Source organism: Rhinatrema bivittatum, chromosome 5 (genome assembly GCF_901001135.1).
Source record: "Rhinatrema bivittatum chromosome 5, aRhiBiv1.1, whole genome shotgun sequence".
Taxonomy (NCBI): Eukaryota; Metazoa; Chordata; class Amphibia; order Gymnophiona; family Rhinatrematidae; genus Rhinatrema; species Rhinatrema bivittatum.
The window spans coordinates 22,605,154-22,627,941 of record NC_042619.1 but is presented as its reverse complement, the minus strand read 5'-3'; the positions used below and the strand labels follow the sequence as shown (position 1 = coordinate 22,627,941).

The following is a 22,788-nucleotide window of genomic DNA, read 5'->3' as shown; positions in this document are numbered from 1 at the left end:
AGAACGTCCCCCCGACGAATGAGCCGCTCGCGGAAAGGACGCCTCGCCGCGCAGCTCTTACACCGCGCGCAGAGCCCAGGCAAGGGCGTGCACGGAAAGAAAGAACGAAAACACGTGGTTTTGGGGGGGGGTTTCCCCCATCTCTTTTCTTTCCTCTTGTCTATTTTCGTTTCGTTTTTGCGTTTAGCTGGCCCTGCACCCTATGATCTTAGTCGCTTTGCAAATAGCGCACGGCGAAAGGCTGCAGTGCACTATCGAGCCTCCCGTGCGAAACCCGGAACCCCGGACCCCCATCCAGAGTTTGCTATGGGAGCTGTTTGTTTCTGGAGTTAGAGCCCGATGTAGTTTAGCGCCAGACCTTATTTTGCCGAACTGTACGGTGACTTTGCTGCGGTTCAAAATTCTTGCCGCCTTTTTAATGTGAAGCTACAAACGAGCCCTAATAGACGGTGACACGTTTTGAGTGAATCCTGTATTCAAAAAGCTGGGTAATAAATAAACTCTCACACACTAAAATGATAAAATGGGGTTTTTTAAATTGTTTTTTCACGTCGATTTCAGATGGGAACTGGCACCAAACTTTACAGCAAATATCGTTCATGTTTTCATGTCGTTTTCCCGTGAGCTGCTTTAGAGTACGCAGTATAAAGGTGAAAGAAATAAGTGCCTTAAATAAATGACCAGAACCCAAATAGGCTGTGAGCTGTCCCAGATGTCTTTTTCTTACAACCTGAGAAAATAATTAGAGCCAGGATTTGGGAGGTTTGCCGAACTGGTGCCAGAGCGTAGGTTGCGTGTTACAGATTTCATGGAGGTAGGAGGGGGCGGGGTTACCTAAAATTAACAAATCATTTTTAATAAGATAAAGAGCCCCTGCGCTGTCAGTGACTACGGCCAGCAGCTTCGCCCGCCAGGGCTGTAGAGCCTTCCCGCTTTTGCTTGACTCCCCAAGGCTCTGTGACAAGTACAGGAGGGTCCTGCCGGATAAATTTACAGTACACGTCAGCGATGTGTAGACCCAAAACCTTAGGTTCAGTTTGTTTTTTCATTTTGGGGGGGGGAGCAGATTTTTTTTTTTTTTTATTTGTTTAATGTGGTTTCTTGGTTTGGTTTGTTTCTTGAAATGAAAATAAGCATAAAAAAAACCCAAACCCCTCCATAAAAAACAGACACCCTCCCCCCTCCCCAAACCGAGTCCCTGTAACATCCACACGGCATCCACAGGGACCAGGCCTCTCCGGGTCCTTCCATCCCCCCCCCCCCCCCCTTCTAAACCATGCAAAAATCAAGGCCGGGGCCCAGGCCTGTCTGGCTAGGCCTCCCCAGACCCCTGTGATCCACCCTCTCAATGTTTTACAGGATTGGGGGACCCCCCCCCCCCCATGGCATCCCCAGGTTCGCAAGTCCAAAGGGCAGGAGTGAAGCCCACTGGCTCCTGCTCCACTACGGCTATCACTTGTCACTTCTGTGGCGCTGCTTCACGTATGCAGCACTGTACAAAAACATGCAAGAGACAGTCCCTGCTCCGTAGAGCTTACAATCTAATCAAGGCAAGCACACAGGGCAAAAGAGATTTTGCGAATTTCCATTCATTAAGAAAATGATTAAAATCAATAAGGCGGTAAGCAGGATAATCAGGAGCTGGGAATTAAAAGGTGGGATTTTAGACTGGATTTGAATGAGGCGAGAGAGGGAGCAGGAGGCACCAGCTCAGGAAGACTCGCTCCAAGCATACGGTGCAGCCAGGTGGAAAGCAGGGAGTCAGGAGTAGGCGGGAAAGGAGAAGGAAGCAGAGAGGAGTGAGGCGCCTGATGAGCGGAGTTCACAAGGAAGGGGTCGGCTCATTGGCCTCCCCCATCTGTTTCCGCATAGAATTAAGCCTCAAGCCGCCTTCCCTCTGTCGCTCCTCACTCCCTCATCTCTCTTATCTCTCGACGAGCGACAGAGGGAAGGCGCTTGAACCCTATGCGAGAACGGATTGGGAGCCAGTGCAGTGACTTGAGAAGAGGGGCTACGGGGATGTAGCGACTTTGGCGAAAGATAAGGCGCGCGGCTGACGTTTGGACAGACTGCAGTGGAGAGAGAGATGGTTTACTGGGGGGGCCTGTGGGGAGCAGGTTGAAATAATCTAAGCTGGAAGTGATGAAGGAGAATGGATAAGGGTTCTGGTAGTGTGTTCAGAAAGAAAGAGGCAGATTTTGGTGAGGTTACAGAGAAAGAAACGACACATTTTAGCATATGTTTTGGATATGTATATAGATATGTATGGATAGATAGATATGAAGAAGAGAGAGTAGTCCAAGATGAGCCTAGAGTTAGGGGCTGAGGCTACTGGGAAAATGACCGTGTTATCCACAGAAACAGAGAGAGTGGGGAAAAAGGGAAGTGGGCTTGGGGGAGGGGGGGGGGAGATGTTGAGTTTAAGGTGGCAGTGGGAGATCCAGGCAGCTATATGAGACAAGTGGGCTGAGATCTGGAACTGGATTCCTGATGAAATTTCCGCAGTAGAGAGGTAAATCTGGGAACCATCAGCCATAAGAGGAGATCAGAGCAGCAAAGGAATTAGCAAGCAGGGAGAAGAGAAGAGGGTCCAGGCAGAACCTTGAGGCACAGCGATTCATAGTGAGATGGAGGTAGAGGAGGATCCACAAGAGAGCACAATAAAAGAACATAAGAACTTGCCATGCTGGGTCAGACCAAGGGTCCATCAAACCCAGCATCCTGTTTCCAACAGAGGCCAAACCAGGCCACAAGAGCCTGGCAATTACCCAAACACTAAGAAGATCCCATGCTACAGATGCAATTAATAGCAGTGGCTGTTCCCTAAGTAAACTTGATTAATAGCCATTAATGGACTTCTCCTCCAAGAACTTATCCAAACCTTTTTTCAACCCAGCTACAGTAACTGCACTAACCATATCCTCTGGCAACAAATTCCAGAGCTTAATTGTGCGTTGTGCATTGAGTGAAAAAGAATTTTCTCCTATTAGTCTTAAATGTGCTACTTGCTAACTTCATGGAATGCCCCCTAGTCCTTCTATTATCCGAAAATGTAAATAACCGATTCACATCTACTCGTTCAAGACCTCTCATGATCTTAAAGACCTCTATCATATCCCCCCTCAGCCGTCTCTTCTCCAAGCTTGAACAGCCCTAACTCCTTCAGCCTTTCCTCATAGGGGAGCTGTTCCATCCCCTTTATCATTTTGTTAGCCTTTCTCTGTACCTTCTCCATCACAATTAAATCTTTTTTGAGATGCGGCGACCAGAATTGTACACAGTATTCAAGGTGCGGTCTCACCATGGAGCAATACAGAGGCATTATGACATTTTCCATTTTATTAACCATTCCCTTCCTAATAATTCCTAACACTCTGTTTGCTTTTTTGACTGCTGCAGCACACTGAGCCGACGATTTCAAAGTATTATCCACTATGATGCCTGGATCTTTTTTCTGGGTGTGTGTGTGATGGGAAAGGGTAAGAAGAGAACCAAGTCAGGATGGAGCCCTGCTTTCTGTAGCTTTAATTGTGCCGGCTGTCCAGACGTCGACACCAAAGTGCCTTTCTGAGGCGCAGGTGTCACTATTTGGAATGGCCTCATTCGTCTCATTATTGCATTTGTTTAAAACGAATGCACAACCCTAGTAAACAAGCAATCAGATGAAATCAGACCAAACCAACACGTTTTTATGGCATTTATTTTATTTTCATTCATAAAGCAATAAGGAACTATGAGATTTTTTTTTTTTTTTGGTGTGGAAAGTAAAATTTCTTTTGTTCTTTACTATAGTCCTTTTCATCACCTGCTGAATACTTGGAACTTACAATGGTCATAAGATCAGCTTTAGTCAGCAGACTTTCTTCTCTTTACTTCCTATTAACACCATTCCACTGAAACGTCTTTATTTGTCTCCTGTGTGTGTTTTAACTAGATTGTAGCAGGGACAGTCTCTTATTTGTGTCTGTGTAGTGCTCCTGCAGGACTGTAGAATTGATTTAGTAGTAGCAGTATGGACAGAAGATCGTCAGCACAGCAGATGTCAGTAGCAGCCAAATTTAATAACCGGAGCAAAATATTACAGTTAGAAAGCCCATGTGACCATTGGTCATTTCTTCCTATTTGCTAACCCTCACCCCCCCCCCCCCCCCAGCCTGTGTGTCATGTCCTTGCCACTTATTTTCCTGACACCCTACTGAGAGTTTAAGATTCCCATTCCACCTTTCGTGGCTCAGCAGTCACGTCTGAGAGGATCATGGTCAGGCCAATGCTCAGTGCCGAGCGTCCGCCTCCCTAACGCACGCCCAGCCGCCTGTCCTGGGGGACGCGTTCCAATATTTAAATGAGGGCTCGCGCTAAAAAGGAGGCGCTAGGGAAAATTGTGCGTCCCTGGTGCCTCCTCGGCATCGGACGCCCAGGAGAGGGGGCTGTCACTGCGGGTTGGGAAAACGGGCCCTCAATACGAGTGTCCATTTTCTCCCGCTAACGGCACCGTATACATGCACGGATTTCACAGCCCGGGCCGTGTATCTTATGCGTGCATATTGAGTGGCCAGATTTTTTTTTTTCAAGACTTTTGTTTTCAAACTGGATTTGTTTTCTGTGGTTCCTTCTACTTAGTATCCCAACAATTCTAAAAGGAGGAATCACAGGAAGCAGAATTTTATTTTTCCAATGAGCCCTTGAGTGTGGCAGACCTTTACTTCACCCCCGGGCTGGCATTAAATTTGCTGCTTTGCAATGGGCGCATTGGCCGCGTGGGACATTTTTGGAATGGCGGGGATCAGCTAATAGCCTCGTCTACATGTACTCTACATACGATGAACGCTATTAGCTTCGCGGTGGTTTGGACGCGCTAATCCCCATATTGCATAGGGGTTTATAGAAGCACGTCCAAAACGCGCGTCTCATCACGTGTAAAGCCATGCAGTCGGCTGAGTGCATTATACTGCATCAGCCCGAGTGTAGTTAAATGGACTTCCCCGCAGTACACATAACCTTACAGTGAGGCGAGCAGTTAAGGGGCTGCAGAATGTGCTGGGGAGTGCATTATACTGCATCAGCCCGAGTGTAGTTAAATGGACTTGCACGCAGTACACATAACCTTACAGTGAGGCGAGCAGTTAAGGGGCTGCAGAATGTGCTGGGGAGTGCATTATACTGCATCAGCCCGAGTGTAGTTAAATGGACTTCCACGCAGTACACATAACCTTACAATGAGGTGAGCAGTTAAGGGGCTGCAGAATGGGCTGGGGAGTGCATTATACTGCATCAGCCCGAGTGTAGTTAAATGGACTTGCACGCAGTACACATAACCTTACAATGAGGTGAGCAGTTAAGGGGCTGCAGAATGTGCTGGGGAGTGCATTATACTGCATCAGCCCGAGTGTAGTTAAATGGACTTCCACGCAGTACACATAACCTTACAATGAGGTGAGCAGTTAAGGGGCTGCAGAATGGGCTGGGGAGTGCATTATACTGCATCAGCCCGAGTGTAGTTAAATGGACTTGCATGCAGTACACATAACCTTACAATGAGGTGAGCAGTTAAGGGGCTGCAGAATGTGCTGGGGAGTGCATTTGCACTGGGAACAAGGAGCAGCTTGCTTTGCTTTTCAGTGAAGTGGTCAGTTCCTTGCCTTAATGTGCAGTGCACCTTTTGACACCACAAGGGTCCCTGCTGGCCTTTGGTGGGTACCTTGAGGTGGGCGGCATTACAGGGCTGTTAATCGCAGGAGTATGTGAATCCCGGCTTTGCATGCCTTCGATTGGTCGATCTCAGCTTTTGGAAGCCTGCTTTCGGCGGTGCCCTATTAGTACAGCAGCAGTTCTGTGCAGTAATTTTTCTATGACTAGGCGGCAATATTGAAAAACAAACCACGATTCACCGAAAGTTAATGGGTGGATCTACCATGCACTGCCTGTGTTCTCTGCGGTGGGAAGCTTGCTTCCAATTTATCATCCTCCAGAATCGGTTAGACTTCAATTTTTGCCCGCGGCATGGGTCTGCTCAGCATCCAATCCCAGCGCCGAGAGGAAATATTTAAGCAAAGGGATGCCCGGGTAATCTAAACTGATTTATCTCTTTGCTGCTGGTAAGGCTGAGCTGAAACCGAACGCGCTTGTGAGAATCCAGGTGCAGTGGGGTTTAGCTTCCAAGCAGTGGGACCTGCACGGTGATTTCTGGATGAGTTGTGGGACCCTCCTTTTTTTCCCCCTCACTTTCTCTCGCTCGTGCCAGGCGCCTGCCGAGCCAGGACCCTTCACGCTAGGCCTGTCCAAAACTGCACCCCAGTTTCAGACAGAAACCCTCTACGTTCCTAAAACGCACTGCAGAATGAGCACTTGCACTGCAATTACCCTGCGATTTGAAGATGACGATCAAGTATCTGATGACAAGGAAAAGACTTAAAGGGTTAGTCGCACAATCCCAAAAGATGCACTGGCAGAAAACGTAGACGCCAAGTCCATAAGAACATAAGAACATAAGAAAATGCCATACTGGGTCAGACCAAGGGTCCATCAAGCCCAGCATCCTGTTTCCAACAGTGGCCAATCCAGGCCATAAGAACCTGGCAAGTACCCAAAAACTAAGTCTATTCCATGTAACCATTGCTAATGGCAGTGGCTATTCTCTAAGTGAACTTAATAGCAGGTAATGGACTTCTCCTCCAAGAACTTGTCCAATCCTTTTTTAAACACAGCTATACTAACTGCACGAACCACATTCTCTGGCAACAAATTCCAGAGTTTAATTGTGCGTTGAGTAAAAAAGAACTTTCTCCGATTAGTTTTAAATGTGCCCCATGCTAACTTCATGGAGTGTCCCCTAGTCTTTCTACTATCCGAAAGAGTAAATAACCGATTCACATCTACCCGTTCTAGACCTCTCATGATTTTAAACACCTCTATCATATCCCCCCTCAGTCGTCTCTTCTCCAAGCTGAAAAGTCCTAACCTCTTTAGTCTTTCCTCATAGGGGAGTTGTTCCATTCCCCTTATCATTTTGGTAGCCCTTCTCTGTACCTTCTCCATCGCAATTATATCTTTTTTGAGATGCGGCGACCAGAATTGTACACAGTATTCAAGGTGCGGTCTCACCATGGAGCGATACAGAGGCATTATGACATTTTTCGTTTTATTCATCATTCCTTTTCTAATAATTCCCAACATTCTGTTTGCTTTTTTGACTGCCGCAGCACACTGAACCGACGATTTCAATGTGTTATCCACTATGACACCTAGATCTCTTTCTTGAGTTGTAGCACCTAATATGGAACCCAACATCGTGTAATTATAGCATGGGTTATTTTTCCCTATATGCATCACCTTGCACTTATCCACATTAAATTTCATCTGCCATTTGGATGCCCAATTTTCCAGTCTCACAAGGTCTTCCTGCAATTTATCACAATCTGCTTGTGATTTAACTACTCTGAACAATTTTGTGTCATCTGCAAATTTGATTATCTCACTCGTCGTATTTCTTTCCAGATCATTTATAAATATATTGAACAGTAAGGGTCCCAATACAGATCCCTGAGGCACTCCACTGTCCACTCCCTTCCACTGAGAAAATTGCCCATTTAATCCTACTCTCTGTTTCCTGTCTTTTAGCCAGTTTGCAATCCACGAAAGGACATCGCCACCTATCCCATGACTTTTTACTTTTCCTAGAAGCCTCTCATGAGGAACTTTGTCAAACGCCTTCTGAAAATCCAAGTATATTATATCTACCGGTTCACCTTTATCCACATGTTTATTAACTCCTTCAAAAAAGTGAAGCAGATTTGTGAGGCAAGACTTGCCCTGGGTAAAGCCATGCTGACTTTGTTCCATTAAACCATGTCTTTCTATATGTTCTGTGATTTTGATGTTTAGAACACTTTCCACTATTTTTCCTGGCACTGAAGTCAGGCTAACCGGTCTGTAGTTTCCCGGATCGCCCCTGGAGCCCTTTTTAAATATTGGGGTTACATTAGCTATCCTCCAGTCTTCAGGTACAATGGATGATTTTAATGATAAGTTACAAATTTTTACTAATAGGTCTGAAATTTCATTTTTTAGTTCCTTCAGAACTCTGGGGTGTATACCATCCGGTCCAGGTGATTTACTACTCTTCAGTTTGTCAATCAGGCCTACCACATCTTCTAGGTTCACCGTGATTTGATTCAGTCCATCTGAATCATTACCCATGAAAACCTTCTCCATTACGGGTACCTCCCCAACATCCTCTTCAGTAAACACCGAAGCAAAGAAATCATTTAATCTTTCCGCGATGGCCTTATCTTCTCTAAGTGCCCCTTTAACCCCTCGATCATCTAACGGTCCAACTGACTCCCTCACAGGCTTTCTGCTTCGGATATATTTAAAAAAGTTTTTACTATGAGTTTTTGCCTCTACAGCCAACTTCTTTTCAAATTCTCTCTTAGCCTGTCTTATCAATGTCTTACATTTAACTTGCCAATGTTTATGCTTTATCCTATTTTCTTCTGTTGGATCCTTCTTCCAATTTTTGAATGAAGATCTTTTGGCTAAAATAGCTTCTTTCACCTCCCCTTTTAACCATGCCGGTAATCGTTTTGCCTTCTTTCCACCTTTCTTAATGTGTGGAATACATCTGGACTGTGCTTCTAGAATGGTATTTTTTAACAATGACCACGCCTCTTGGACATTTTTTACTTTTGTAGCTGCTCCTTTCAGTTTTTTTCTAACAATTTTTCTCATTTTATCAAAGTTTCCCTTTTGAAAGTTTAGCACGAGAGCCTTGGATTTGCACACTGTTCCTTTTCCAGTCATTAAATCAAATTTGATCATATTATGATCACTATTGCCAAGCGGCCCCACCACCGTTACCTCTCTCACCAAGTCCTGTGCTCCACTGAGAATTAGATCTAAAATTGCTCCCTCTCTCGTCGGTTCCTGAACCAATTGCTCCATAAAGCTATCATTTATTCCATCCAGGACCGTTATCTCTCTAGCGTGACCCGATGATACATTTACCCAGTCTATATTGGGGTAATTGAAGTCTCCCATTATTACTGTACTACCAATTTGGTTAGCTTCCCTAATTTCTCTTAGCATTTCACTGTCCATCTCACCATCTTGACCAGGTGGACGGTAGTATACCCCTATCACTGTAGTCTTCCCTGACACACAAGGGATTTCTACCCATAAAGATTCAATTTTGTATTTAGTCTCATGCAGGATGTTTATCCTGTTGGACTCTATGCCATCCCAGACATAAAGCGCCACACCTCCTCCCGACTGCTCCTCTCTGTCATTGCAATATAATTTGTACCCTGGTATAGCACTGTCCCATTGGTTATCCTCTTTCCACCATGTCTCTGAGATGCCAATTAAGTCTATGTCATCATTTACTGCTATACATTCTAATTCTCCCATCTTACTTCTTAGACTTCTGGCATTAGCATACAAACATTTCAAAGTTTGTTTTTTGTTTGTATTTTTATACTGCTTATTAATTGATAGGGATAAGTTAGAATTTTTTAGCTCAGGTGAGTTTTTAGTTACAGGCACTTGGACTACTTTTCTAATTATTGGAACCTCACTGTCAGGATGCCCTAATTCTAATGCATCATTAGTATCCTTTAAAGATACAACTCTCCGAACCATGCGCTGCTGAGCAACTGTCGGCTTTCCCCTTTGTTCTAGTTTAAAAGCTGCTCTATCTCCTTTTTAAAGGTTAGCGCCAGCAGTCTGGTTCCATCCTGGTTAAGGTGGAGCCCATCCCTTCGGAAGAGACTCCCCCTTCCCCAAAAGGTTCCCCAGTTCCTAACAAAACTGAATCCCTCTTCCTTGCACCATCGTCTCATCCATGCATTGAGACTCCGGAGCTCTGCCTGCCTCTGGTGACCTGCGCGTGGAACAGGGAGCATTTCAGAGAATGCTACCCTGGAGGTTCTGGATTTAATCTTTCTACCTAAGAGCCTAAATTTGGCTTCCAGAACCTCCCTCCCACATTTTCCTATGTCGTTGGTGCCCACGTGTACCACGACAGCCGGCTCCTCCCCAGCACTGTCTAAAATCCTATCTAGGTGACGCGTGAGGCCCGCCACCTTCGCACCAGGTAGGCATGTTACCAGGCGATCCTCACGCCCACCCGCCACCCAGCTATCTACATTCCTAATAATCGAATCACCAACTATGACGGCCGACCTAACCCTTCCCTCCTGGGCAGTAGGCCTTGGGGAGATATCCTCAGTGCGAAAGGACAATGCATCACCTAGAGAGCAGGTCCTTGCTACAGGATCCTTTCCTGCTACACCTGGTTGGTGCTCTCCCATTATGAGACCTTCTTCCTCCAAGGCAGCACCAGGGCTGCCAGTCTGAAGTTGGGACTGGACTATTATGTCCCTGAAGGTCTCATCTATATACCTCTCTGTCTCCCTCAGCTCCTCCAGGTCTGCCACTCTAGCCTCCAGAGATCGGACTCGTTCTCTGAGAGCCAGGAGCTCTTTGCATCGCATGCACAGGTACAACTTCTCACCGGTGGGTAAAAAATCATACATGTGACACTCGATGCAAAAGACTGGGAAGCCCTCCTCTTGCTGCTGGACTGCTGCCTTCATCTCAATTTTGATCAGTTCCTAGTTAAGTTTTAGGTTGCTATGGGAGTAGGAATGTGTCTAAGTTCCTTTAAATGTATTAGTGAATTCACTATATGTCTGGTAGTGGCCTACTGGGGTCTGATCGAATTCTCAATAAAGTTTTTGTTGATGGGTTTTTGTTTTGTTTTTTTTGTGCAAGTGGCACCTGCCTATAAATTAAGGGATGAGCTTGGGTTGGGAATTACAAACAGTCTAACTTTAGTTAGTCAGCCTGAGTGACTCACAGCTCCCTTGATTAACAAATGTTGTTCCCTATTCAAACCTAATCACACTACCTCAACACCTTTCCAAGGTGAGTAACTGAGCTGAACTATTCAACTTTTTTACTTTGGTATATACTGCTCCTAGCTTATTTCTAGCTTCTGGCTACTTTTTTGTGGGGGGTTTTTTTTGTTTTTCAATACAATGCACTCAGTTATTATTAAATAAAACACTTAGCTCTTTAAAAGTCTGGAGGACACTTTAATAGTCAGGCAGACTTTTAAAAAATAAACACACTACCTACTGCTACCTTATTGACTGACTAAATACAAACAGTCTAACTTGTGTATTCACTGCCTACCTACTGCTACCTTATTGAATGACTAAAAATACAAACAGTCTAACTTGTGTATTCACTGCCTACCTACTGCTACCTTATTGACTGACTAAATACAAACAGTCTAACTTGTTTATTCACTGCCTACCTACTGCTACCTTATTGACTGACTATTTAAAAATGCAAACAGTCTAACTTGTGTATTCACTGCCTGACTATTAAAGGCACAAACACACAAACACACTAAATAATATTCCCAAATAGTTAACTTTGCCCCAATACTTTTAAAAAAGTCAATGTCAATGTCCCAAGCAAAAACTTACTGATTCCTTTCAGCCACCAGCAAGGTGATCCTCTCCTCTCAGTGTTTCCACTGGAATGTGGGTTACTGAGCTCTTTCCTTCTAATTTATAATGTGCTTCTAAAGTAAATTAGTGCAAAACAATCCCTTAGGAGATGTACACTTCAGTCCATTTAAACTACGACGGCTTGACCCGTCTATAGCGCTGCTGGACGAACGCAGCGCTGTACAAAAATCAAACAAGAGACAGTCTCGACTTAATAGAGCCTGCGGTCTAATCAAGATAAACGTACGGGGCAAAAGAGACTTGGGGAGTTTTACTTAGGGAATAGCCACTGCTATTAATTGCATCAGTAGCATGGGTTCTTCTTAGTGTTTGGGTAATTGCCAGGTTCTTGTGGCCTGGTTTGACCTCTGTTGGAAACAGGATGCTGGGCTTGATGGACCCTTGGTCTGACCCAGTATGGCATTTTCTTATGTTCTTATTTATTACGACAATGGTTAATAAAGAATGTGCTGTGCGCGGGACAGTCAGGGGTTAAGATTTAATTTAAACTAGGCTTGGTTTGATCGATCCTTTCTGTTATTCAGTCTCTTTGTCAGTTTTCCAGGGGACTGCTGCTTCTCCTTCTGAGAGTTACAATAAAACACTGTGAATTACTCCTCCACCCCCTTCGGCTAGCACGGCAGGCGGAGAAGCGCACGTCGATTTTCTGGAAATGTTTTTGAAATAAAAATTGTTCTTCATTTTGGCAGGGAGGAGGGAGGTTAAGGGCTATATATATATATTTTTTTTATTGAATCGTTTAAGCTTCAGTAGCTTCGTAGCTACAGCTGAATGCAAGTTTTAGATCCGTGCTTTAGGCTGTGTGCCAACAGGGATAAGAACCTAGGAGGGAGGTTACAAAACAGAATGAATCAAAGCAGAGAGCCACACATGGCAGATCCACCAGGGCTCCCGCCTCTGTCCGTACAGGACGAGACGGAACATGGGGGGGCAGGCCCCCCAGCTCTAGGGATTACCTGCGCGCCGGCCGCTGCATGGGCCCCACCAGGTCTGCCGTGACCTAGCCCCATCTTCGGTGACCCTCGCAAGCCTTTCTGAGTTCATCAAGAGGTGCAATTATTCTGCTTCAGGGCCTGTTCGTTTCAGAGGACGAACAGGCCGCGCGCACGAATACGGTTGCCCCTTTTCTGAATGCTGGGCAGAGGACGTAGCACAAGGCCCACGAGCGAGAAGCTTGCCTTAAGCAAGCGTTAAGCCAAAAAAACAAAACAAAACAAAAAGATCATTGTTGAACCAGATGTGATTCTGAAAAGTTTATCAGAAAGCAAATAGTAAAAGCGGGGGCCCTAGCAGGACGTTGCCAGGAATTCTCCGGGCGCCCCCGGCAGGGCTGCTGCAGCCAGGCCACGGAGTTGTTGATTCAAGACCTTGGACGGAGCAGGGAAAGTGTTAGGCAGAAACGCCAAGAGAGAAAGGAGGAGCGTGAGGTGTCCCTGTGTCCTGTCCAGTGAATCTCAAAGAGAGCGTGGATCTTTTAGATCTGCTACACGATTATCACGGGCAGAGCCCCCCTGGTTTTCTGCGGCAGCCGTTTCGCCATTTCTGAGTCAAAAACCAGCAAATTCTGTGGCGGAGTTTTAAAATAGCGCAATTATGTGGCAAAATCTGCATCATTTTGCATAAAGATTCACACCTCTGACTGTGCAAAAAGTCTTTTTTTTTTTCAAACCATTCCCATTGTTTGTTTTTAAACAATATTTAAACTTTATGCAAATAAAACAAAAATCAGCAATGTACCAAGTTAAGGTAAGTTACAAGGTTTGATTCTGAAATTGCACTTGTTCACTCTAAAACAAAAGTGACATCAGCCTTTTTATTTTTTCTCTGGAAAGTCCTTGTATTTCAGAGTACCTGGGTTTGTGTGTGCTAAAAAAAATACCTTCAGCTTCAGCAGTTTGCCGGGCTGTTAATTACTCAGAAAAATACGTGCGCATAGAGCAGAGCCGCGGCTCGCTTATGGCCGATGTGGCCTCAGCCACAGGTGCCATCCACTAGGGGCGCTGTCGCGTGGAAACTATTGGCCTCGGGCCTCCTCCTCCTGCCGGGGCGATGAAGAACAGCGTGGCCCATGCTCCTGACCCCTCTGTGACCCGTCCCAGCAATTTAGAGTAGCACTGCCCATAGGGCAGCAAAATACATCAGCCTCCTTCTGCCCCCGCCTCTCTACCACGGTAGTACAGAGCAGCCCGGTCCCGGGGGCCACAAAATGCACTGGTCCTCTCCTCCCATTCCCCTCCTGGCAGTGAAAAGTAGCGCGGCCGGCAGGGCTTCAAGGTAGGGCGGCCAACTGGCTCCAGATTTTCAGGGCAGCTTGATCCAGTCCTGGTTTTACCCCATTGCATGCTGGGACTTGTTCTCTAAGGAAAAGCGAGACTACAAGGCTCTGCATGCAGGGGAGTAAAAGCAGGACTGAAAACCTGCATCTGATCTATCATAAAATAACAATATGCAGAAAATTTCAGTATCAACAAATTTCAATATCAACAATATATTGGTAGATGAATGAGCGACAATTATTGAGAGACATAAAGTGTATTAAGACAACTATCTTTCTAATATGTGAATGTAAATAATATGTGAATGTAAATGAAAAGGAACCCATGTATCACAAATTACTACATTACTAATCTAGTTAGCATGTTCTGATGTTGTGTTGACCCATAATGTGAATGTTGCTTTTTTAAACCGTTGTGATCTTCTTTTGCAATGACACAGCATATAAAATGTCTAAATAAATAAATATGAGTATGTGTGAATGACTGAGTCTAAGACAGAGCGTGTGAGCCTGTGTGTATATGATTTATTATGTGAGAGATTGAGCATGTGAGAGAGTGAACGAGCATGTGTGTGTGTGGGTGTGAATGATTGAGCGTGAGAGAAAGCGAACAAGCATGTGTATGTGTGTGTGTGAATGATTGAGCGTGAGAGAAAGCGAACAAGCATGTGTGTGTGTGTGTATACAGTTGAGCATGAGAGAGTAAAGTGTGTGTGTGTGTGTGTGTGTGTGTGTGTGTGTGTGTATGATTGAGCATGTGTGAGAGACATCATGGAGAAAGTTTGTATACAACAACCCACTCTCTTCTCCCTGCTAATCCATAACAATCTCAAGTCATATGGAAATGAACATTTCCCAGGTATGGACAGCAGGGGATTTTTTTTTTATCCTTATTAATTTTAATTATTGGGTGATATTTGATGTATCAGCTGTTTTGAAATATTGTATTGGCTTTTGGAAATGGCTAGAGATGAGTTTTTAATTATTGGATGTTCAATTCATCAATTGTTTTGAAATATTTATAATTTTTATTAGTAGGGTTTTATTATTTTTGATTTATAGTTCTTGATTTTATTTATAGTTCTTTATTTTATTGAAGAATGGTGGTCTTTCTGTTTTTTTATAGTTGCACCGCGTACAGTCTGGCTTCTTGTGGTTTCCAGTTCAGTTTTTGTCTGCACATTTCTAGTTACACTTTACAGTCTCTCTGATAGGAATTGGGTGAGGGTCTGTCTGTTCGGCATGTGTGAACAAGGTGAGGTGCTCTGCTGGCTTGTAGTTTCTGTGTGGGGATCTATAACAGCCTGGTTTGTTCTGTTTTCCTAATAGGAGGTGTATTGGTGTTTAGGGCCTGGTGTTAATATTTGCAATGTTCTCTTTTCATGAATATTGGCAATTAGTGCTCTTTTGGTGTGGGAGGTTTAGTGTATTGTAATTGTAATTCAGTTTACCGTGGCTTTCTGAGGGCCAAGCCCACACCTAACATGCGCAACCATAGGCCTAGTACCACATGGGTTCCAAGCGCCTTTTTTCTTTTACTTGTTTTGCAGGGTTTTCTAGCTAGCGCCGCAGCAATGCATGTAAATACAATACAGATGTTGTTGTGATATTCCTACCCCATAATGTCCTTTTTCATGTAAAATGTGTGTGTGGGGAGCGCGTGGCTGGGAGGGGGTGACCCCCAAGGGTTGGATTGGGGGGCCCGTGACTGCAGGATTCTGAAGGGAGCCCTGGTGCGTGGCCCCCAGCCCAGGGCTGACACTGCAATGCCTGGAGGAAATAAAATTGTGAAGGGGAAAAAAAAAAGATCCCCGGGAGTTGTGAATAAAGGCTCCTGGCGCCAGGATCTCTGTACTGGTTCCGGATGAGCCGGAAGCCCCAAGGAGCCGGAGGAAACTGCTGGGTGAAAATAAAACTCAAAGCCCCCCTACCTTTAACAGCCTCCCAGCTCGAGGTGTCGTATGTTGTGCTCAGGGTGAGGGCGCACTTTTATCACTCGGCCATGAGTGCCTCATGGCCTGGTTACAACTCTGGCAGAGGGAACAAGGTAAAAGATACAAAAAGGGATTGAACTAGCACAAGTTTGAAATGCGTCAGCAGTAGTGCCAGTCATCAAGGCTCCTACAAATTAAAATTAATGCCCTCCCTGCCAGCTGTGGGACACCAGCAGCTGCGGATTTCCAAAAAAAACCACATCCAGGTCTTCCTCGATGGTGTATGGTTAACCACATGCGCAGGTGCAAGAACCTTTTGTATAAAGGATGAAATTCTTCCAAAGGGACATCACCTCATCCAGGAATTCTCTCAGAATCATCTTCGGTTTGATTTACAGGATCTTGGAGGGATCAAACACTCTGAATGCATTCGCTGCCCACCCCTTCCTCTCCTGAACCCTTCAGGACAGGAGAAAGTGGGGGAAGAAGAAGAAGAGGAGGAGGAAGAGGAGAGGGCCTGGATTAGGAAGAAGAGTTGCCACTCTCATCGGCTCTAGCTTCAGCCTCACCCCTCTCACTCCTGTTGACTGCAGGCTGCTTGTCAAGGGAAGGGCTGGAGCAGGAGCAGAGAAATAGTGGGGACCGAAGGTGGCCGTCTTCAAATGATTGAATTAAGGTAATTATAATTATGAATGTTTTAAAATTTCAACCACCCTGAGCTTCGGCAGAGAGCGGTATAAAAGTGCTAATAAAGATAAGAGGTGGGGAGCTTCAGTCAGGAATGTTGATTGTGTGGCAGGTTTTCTTATTATGCGGCAACAAGCTAAGGGGGGGCATTTACTAAGGCTTTTCCCCCACTCTGTGTAAATGAGGCCCTCATTATGGAGTGTCTCCTGTGGCTGCAAACTAGCGGGAGCCTAAGGGCAGGGGTCACAGGATTCCCACAAAACCTTTCCGGTCAGAATCCACTCACGAGAGACAAGATATACGAAATCCACTGCCACGTGAAACCAGTCTGACTGAAATAGGTCTTTTTCTTTGCCTTGCCGTTGGCTGTTCAGCCCCTTGAAACAGAGTTCACGGTTGAAACATGGCCATGGGAGGTAGATTCTATATGGTAGCTCGTGTGAGGAGGTTTTTTGATTATTTTCTTGCTTTGCAAAGACAGTTTTTTGTTGCATGTGTGAACACTTTCAAGCTCTTTTCGGTGCTCGCTTTTTTTTTATGCTGGGGCTAGTGATTTCTCGTTTATAAGGTCCAACTGGACTTATACTAAACCAGGGGACCCCTTTTCATCTTCCAAAGGTTTCACGGACCCCAGCAGTCCTCTCTTTAATGTTTGCACGCCATAACAAAAGAAACAGCAATTTTCAAAAGGGACTTTTGCCAAAGGTAAACAGGTATTTACTCACATAAAAAATGTTGAAACTTCCCCTCCCTGAAAATTGACGACCCCCCCCCCCCCCTTTTAGCTTGCTTTTCTTTCATACTTTATATTTTGTTTTTATGTTTCTTACAAGCAAATAAAGAAAATAATATTCGTAAAATAATTTAGATTATAGAAAAATCAAAATAGGCTGCTTTTCAACAGGAAGAAGGCTAATGAGATCCCCAGGCCTGTTTGTGACCTCCTACATAACTTTTGTGTTTTCTCGTCCTCCTTCCTCCTTAATGTCTGGTGATCCTCTTTCCCTCCCTCCCTCTGTCCAACGTGATTCCCGGCAGTCCTGTCCTGCTTTCTCCTGACAGGCTGCCATCCCCTCTCACTCCCCTTAGGTCAATTTCTGGATTTTCTCCCTCTTTATTCTCCATTTCTTCCTTCATTCCCGTCTCAGTCCTTCTCGCCTCTGTCTTTCCCCTCATACTGTCTACCCCAGTCCCATTTCCTCCTTTCTTGGTGCCGCTCTCCTCTCTCTCTCTCTCTCTGTCAGGCCAGTGGCAGAGCACGTGGCAGTAGTGGGGAACTATTTCTCGCCGTGGTGGTGACCCAGCTTTCCTCTGCTTTCCTCACTGTGCGCCAGAGGCCGCGCTGATTCTGACAGCGGCAATCGGCCTCTCTCTTCCTCACATCCTCGTGAAGTGCAGCGATGGGGTTTAGGATTCTTGAGGGTGGCAATGGCTCCCTCTCTTTCTCATCTCTGCTAAACGTGCAGCGGTGCGGTTTCAGGTTTCTAATGGGCGCAAACAGCCCCTCTCTGTCCCTCCTCCTCCTCCTGGTCTGTAGCATCATGTGGTGACTTTTCAGGGCAGCAACAGGGCCCGGCTCGCACTCTCCTGGCCCGAGGCAGCAGCTTAACTAATCTCAGGTAGCTGCAATCCACTCCTTTTCTTCCTCGCTCAACTCCCTTGCATCCCTTCTGGAGGACTCCCTGGGATGGTCCATGGGCCCCAGGTTGGGAACCTCTGCACTAAGCCATGATGATGACTCTTTATGAATCTGGCCTGAATAGAAGTTTATCTGAGGTTTTGGTGAGATTTTTTTTTTTTCCTTTGCATTTTCAGCTCAGTCAGAACCGGGGCTGGGAGATGGCGTCGTGGGCCTCCTTAGCTTTCACCACACCAGCCGGACTCAGGACAAACCCCCCAGGTCCTCTGCACGGCAGCACAGAGCAGCGACACTGAACGGCCCTGCAGGCCTAGGCGCTGGAGCTGTATTCCACATTAAGAATTGTACCTCGTGCAGTATATTTGGTGCTTTTTTTTTTTTTTTTTATCAGGAGGCGATCCAGTCCTGGTTTTAGCCCATTGCATGCATGGACGGGCAGACCTGTTGGTAAAATAAGAAAAATTAAAAAAAAAAAAACAAAAAACCCCTGGAGTCAGCTGGAAACCCTGTTTAGAGCAATCCCGGGAATCTGCAGCGTTGACATGAGTGGGCTGAACTGGGATCCAGAGAATGAGAGAGCTGTGGAAGCCGCCGTTCACAGTCGCACGACTATAGATGGCCTGCTTTTTTATTTTATTTTTTTTTTAATTGTTCGCTCTCGACTCTCCACTGGAGCGTCAAGGCGTGACCTGATTTTAGGTCTTCTGGAACGTTCCTCGGTTTTCTGCGTTAGCACAAAGAAGCAATTCAGAGCACAGAGCAGCCAAAGTCAGATGATCCCCCCCCAGGGGCCCGACCCCTGGTCGCCCTGTCTCAGCTGTGTAAACATTTGTTGGCGCGGAGATATCCCACCTGACGCAGGCGCGTGTTGATTTAAACCCAGGCCCCCTCCGGGTTGGTTGCTTAGGTTACAGAATTTCTAAAGTAGCAGAGATATCGGGAGGCCGAGCTTCCAAGGCTTTACGCTCCTAACTATGGGCATCAGGCTGCTAAATTGGCTCTTTTGAAAATGTGCTAGGGCTGAGTTGCTAAATTTAGGCTTACGACCCTAACACATGGGCAGCTATGGGAGGCAGAGTTAGGGTGGGGTGAAAAAGCTAGATGGCACTCACTTTCCGCAGTAGGCACCTAATCTAGGGGTCTAACTCAAGGTCTATGTATAACAGGGCTACACTGAAGTCCCTATATTTAGGTGACTTTTCAGTTAAAAACTTACAGGATCATTTATCCAAATGCATTATGGTGATAACGCGCACGACAACACGGTAACGCAGGATCGGGGGAGGAGTTTGTTAAATTAGGGGGTCATATCACATGGTTTTTCCCTGGCATTAAGCTGTGCGATGTGTCCAAAATGGCCATAATGCAATGTAGAGGGGGAGGGCCTCACTGTGTGCACCTATTTATATCTCTATAGGAGGGCCACCTGACAGGTCGAGGTGAGGTGTTAGTGGTGGCTTTGGGTTTAGGGGCCAGTTCCGCTTGTATGAACAGCACAGCACACCTCGGTGAAGATTTGATGTCATTTGGAGTGAGGAAAGTCTCACAATGATGACATTTTGTACTATGTTCTCTCACCCTAGCTTGATGGTGCCCGGTTATAGACTCCATCAAGCTAGGGTGAGAGAGCATAGTAGACATTTCTTCTTTTTGAGACTTTCCTCACTCCAAATGACATCAAATCTTCACTAAAATGTACTGCGCTGTTTGTATGTTTCACTCTACATGCGAAACTGGCCCCTAAACCATCACTAACACCTCACCTCAGCCTATCAGGGGGCCCTCCTATAGAGTTATAAATACTTAACTACTATGAGGACCTTGTAGATAGTCTCAGTCTCAGTCTCTCTCTCTCTCTCTCTCTCTCTCCCCCTCCTGTAAGCACATTTTCTCAAAAAAGCCCCAGGCAGGGTTTCCCTTTGAAAATCCAGTTGGTGCCCATGTACATCTGCACCTGCTGTTCACAGTGCAGGTAACATTTACCTACAGGGAGGGGAATGTTTTTTTTCCAGCGGGGCTTTCTATGCGGGGAAGCAGCTGCTTACCCACATTAAAACGTTTGAAAAATTAACCTCCCTCTGTCTTCCTGAGTGGGCTTGTGGGTAGACTGAGACCCAGCTTTGAGACCCTGCAATGGAAGTCGTTCCTTAGCGTAAACAGAAGCAGGAGAGTGTCAGTATAGGCCATGCATTTGAACTCCATGGAAGGGTCTTACTCTTTCAGCACATTTTACCTGATAAAAGAAATAGGAAACAAATTAAATTCCAGAGTAATGAATTCAAGCTTACTTTCTGCTAAGTAACATAAGAGTAACAGAGTAATAACAATGGATGTTGGCAGATGTTGATCATTTGACCTAGGGCCATATCTAAGATTATGGTGCCCATAGGCATCCCTGGAAATCAGAGAGCAGCTGGGGAGACCTGGGTTTCGGTGCCTTTAGAATTTGGCCTGTGTCAAATGTTGCCTCTGCTTAATTAATTCTGGCCCTGATTTGACTTACTGAGTTCATCTGTTTGCTCCTGCCTCCACCTCTCTGAGCATATCTCCCAGCTGTTGGTTATACAAGTTTGACCACCTTCAGGATATCGCTTCCTCTCCTTTTTTTTTTTCTTTCCTTGGGTGGGAAATGTAGCCCAGTCAACCTGCTACTCATGCTAAGAAACTTGCCGCCTCCAACCATCCCCATCCTGCAATTATATTTGAGAATATGCAGAAGCGCTCCTAATGTTACTTTTATTTCTCTCCTTGGTGGCTTGATGCGACCGTACCACGACTTTATCATCTTCCCTTTTTGGTCCTCTACTGTCTTTAGTTTTCCCACTGCATTTTAGACAGCAATTTATGGTGAGCACGTTCCCGTGCGAAAAATATATCTGAGTATTGTTTGCAAGAATTTAAGAATGCCCCAAATTCACATTCTCATGCTAATTTTCCCATTACTGCAGTGCTAAATGGGCAACAGAGAATATATTGTAGCTGTCATAATGCTGGCATCTGTACTCCTTCTGGGAATGTTTTATGCCTTGTGCCTCCAGTGCTGATTTATTACTGCAGATTTATGCACCGTGAGTCAGTAAAAAATGCCACCATTTCTAAAGACTGTTTTACTTTCTCATTTCAGAGCCTAAATTGAATGGAAATGTGCAATAGCTTAAGTGCAGGGCAGCATTGGGTAGTAGCAGCTTTAACAGAAGTCTGCAGATCTCTATCATTTTGTATTCCTGATGTCTGTTTAAATTGAACACACAGAGGGGATGAGTTTGCACAACTCTGAAACTTCTCCGCAGCATTTATTTGTTTACGTTTCTTATTTACATTTCCAGTGATAGCTTAAGGCAAAGTAAAATAAATCAGAGCCCACACAAGATTTAGCTGGACAAAGAGTGAGGTGATCAAATTTGCAGATGACACAAAATTATTCAAAGTAGTTAAATCTCAAGCGGATTGTTATAAATTGCAGGAAGACCTTGTGAGACTGGAAGATTGGGCATCCAAAAGGCAGATGAAATGTAATGCAGACAAGTGCAAAGTGATGTATATAGGGAAAAATAACCCTTGCTGTAGTTACAGGATGTTGGGAAAAAGATCTAGGTGTCATAGTGGATAACACATTGAAATCGTCGGCTCAGTGTGCTGTAGCAGTCAAAAAAGCAAACAGAATGTTAGGAATTATTAGGAAGGGAATGGTTAATAGAACGGAAAATGTCATAATGCCTCTGTATCGCTCCATGGTGAGACCACACCTGGAATACTGTGTACAATTCTGGTCGCTGCATCTCAGAAAAGATATAGTTGCACTGGAGAAGGTACAGAGAAGGGCAACCAAAATGATAAAGGGGATGGAACAGCTCCCCTATGAGGAAATGCTGAAGAGGTTAGGGCTGTTCAGCTTGGAGAAGAGACGGCTGAGGGGGGATATGATAGAGGTCTTTAAGATCATGAGAGATCTAGAATGGGTAGATGTGAATCGGTTATTTACTCTTTTGGATAATAGAAAGACTAGGGGGCACTCCATGAAGTTAGCATGGGGCACATTTAAATCTAATCGGAGAAAGTTCTTTTTCATCAATGAATGATGCCTCATTTCTTATTCCTTTTGCAAGCCAATGATTACCTGGGCAAATTTCCCCTTCCTCCCAGGACAGAAAGAAAGCCCCAGGCGGATCCCCCCCTTTCTACCTCCCTCCCTCCCTCCCTCCCTCCTGCTCTGTAAAATGAAATTGAGAAAAAAAAAAAAAAAGCTGCAGGGATTCTTCCTGTCTCTCGCTTTCAGGGTAAAATATGCCCGACAGATCCCTCCTCTCTCTCCTCTCTAAGTGGTGCCCCCCCCAAAAGCCAGTGCCAGCAGGGAGACCCCCCCCCCTTCCCTCTGTCCTCTCCAAAAGTGATAAAATCCTTTCTGGACAGAGAAGAGGGGGGGGCCCTCAGCCGGGCCTTTCATTTGGGGGTCACTGAGGAGGCAGGAGCTTGGGTTTCGGCCCCTCGGCAGGGCGGAGGGGGAGCGGGAGGGAGATTCCTCGCTGCTGGGCGGCTTTTTCAAAGCAAACTTTACGCGGGGGCTGTGGGGGGGAGGAAGGGAGACTCCTTTCTGAGCCCCAGGAGCAGGTGGGATTACCTGGGGGGGAGTCTCGAGTCTCTCTCTTTTTTATTTATTGTTTTTAAATCGGGACGCCAGAGGAAGGGGGTAGGGGCTCTGTTTCAATTATTTTTTCA

At 45.5% G+C, this 22,788-nt stretch overlaps 1 protein-coding gene across 2 annotated transcripts in view; it reads left to right on the top strand.

Moving 5' to 3' along the window:
- P2RY6 (pyrimidinergic receptor P2Y6) overlaps positions 1–22,788 on the top strand; it is a 144,543-nt gene that overhangs the window by 51,704 nt on the left and 70,051 nt on the right. The window contains exon 2 of one of the 2 annotated variants that reach the window (XR_003856830.1): positions 16,145–16,416. The exons of the other annotated variant lie outside the window; for it this stretch is intronic. The gene's annotated coding sequence lies outside the window, so the exon portion shown is untranslated. Of the gene's footprint in view, positions 1–16,144; positions 16,417–22,788 lie in introns of those variants that run through there. 2 annotated transcript variants of the gene reach the window in all.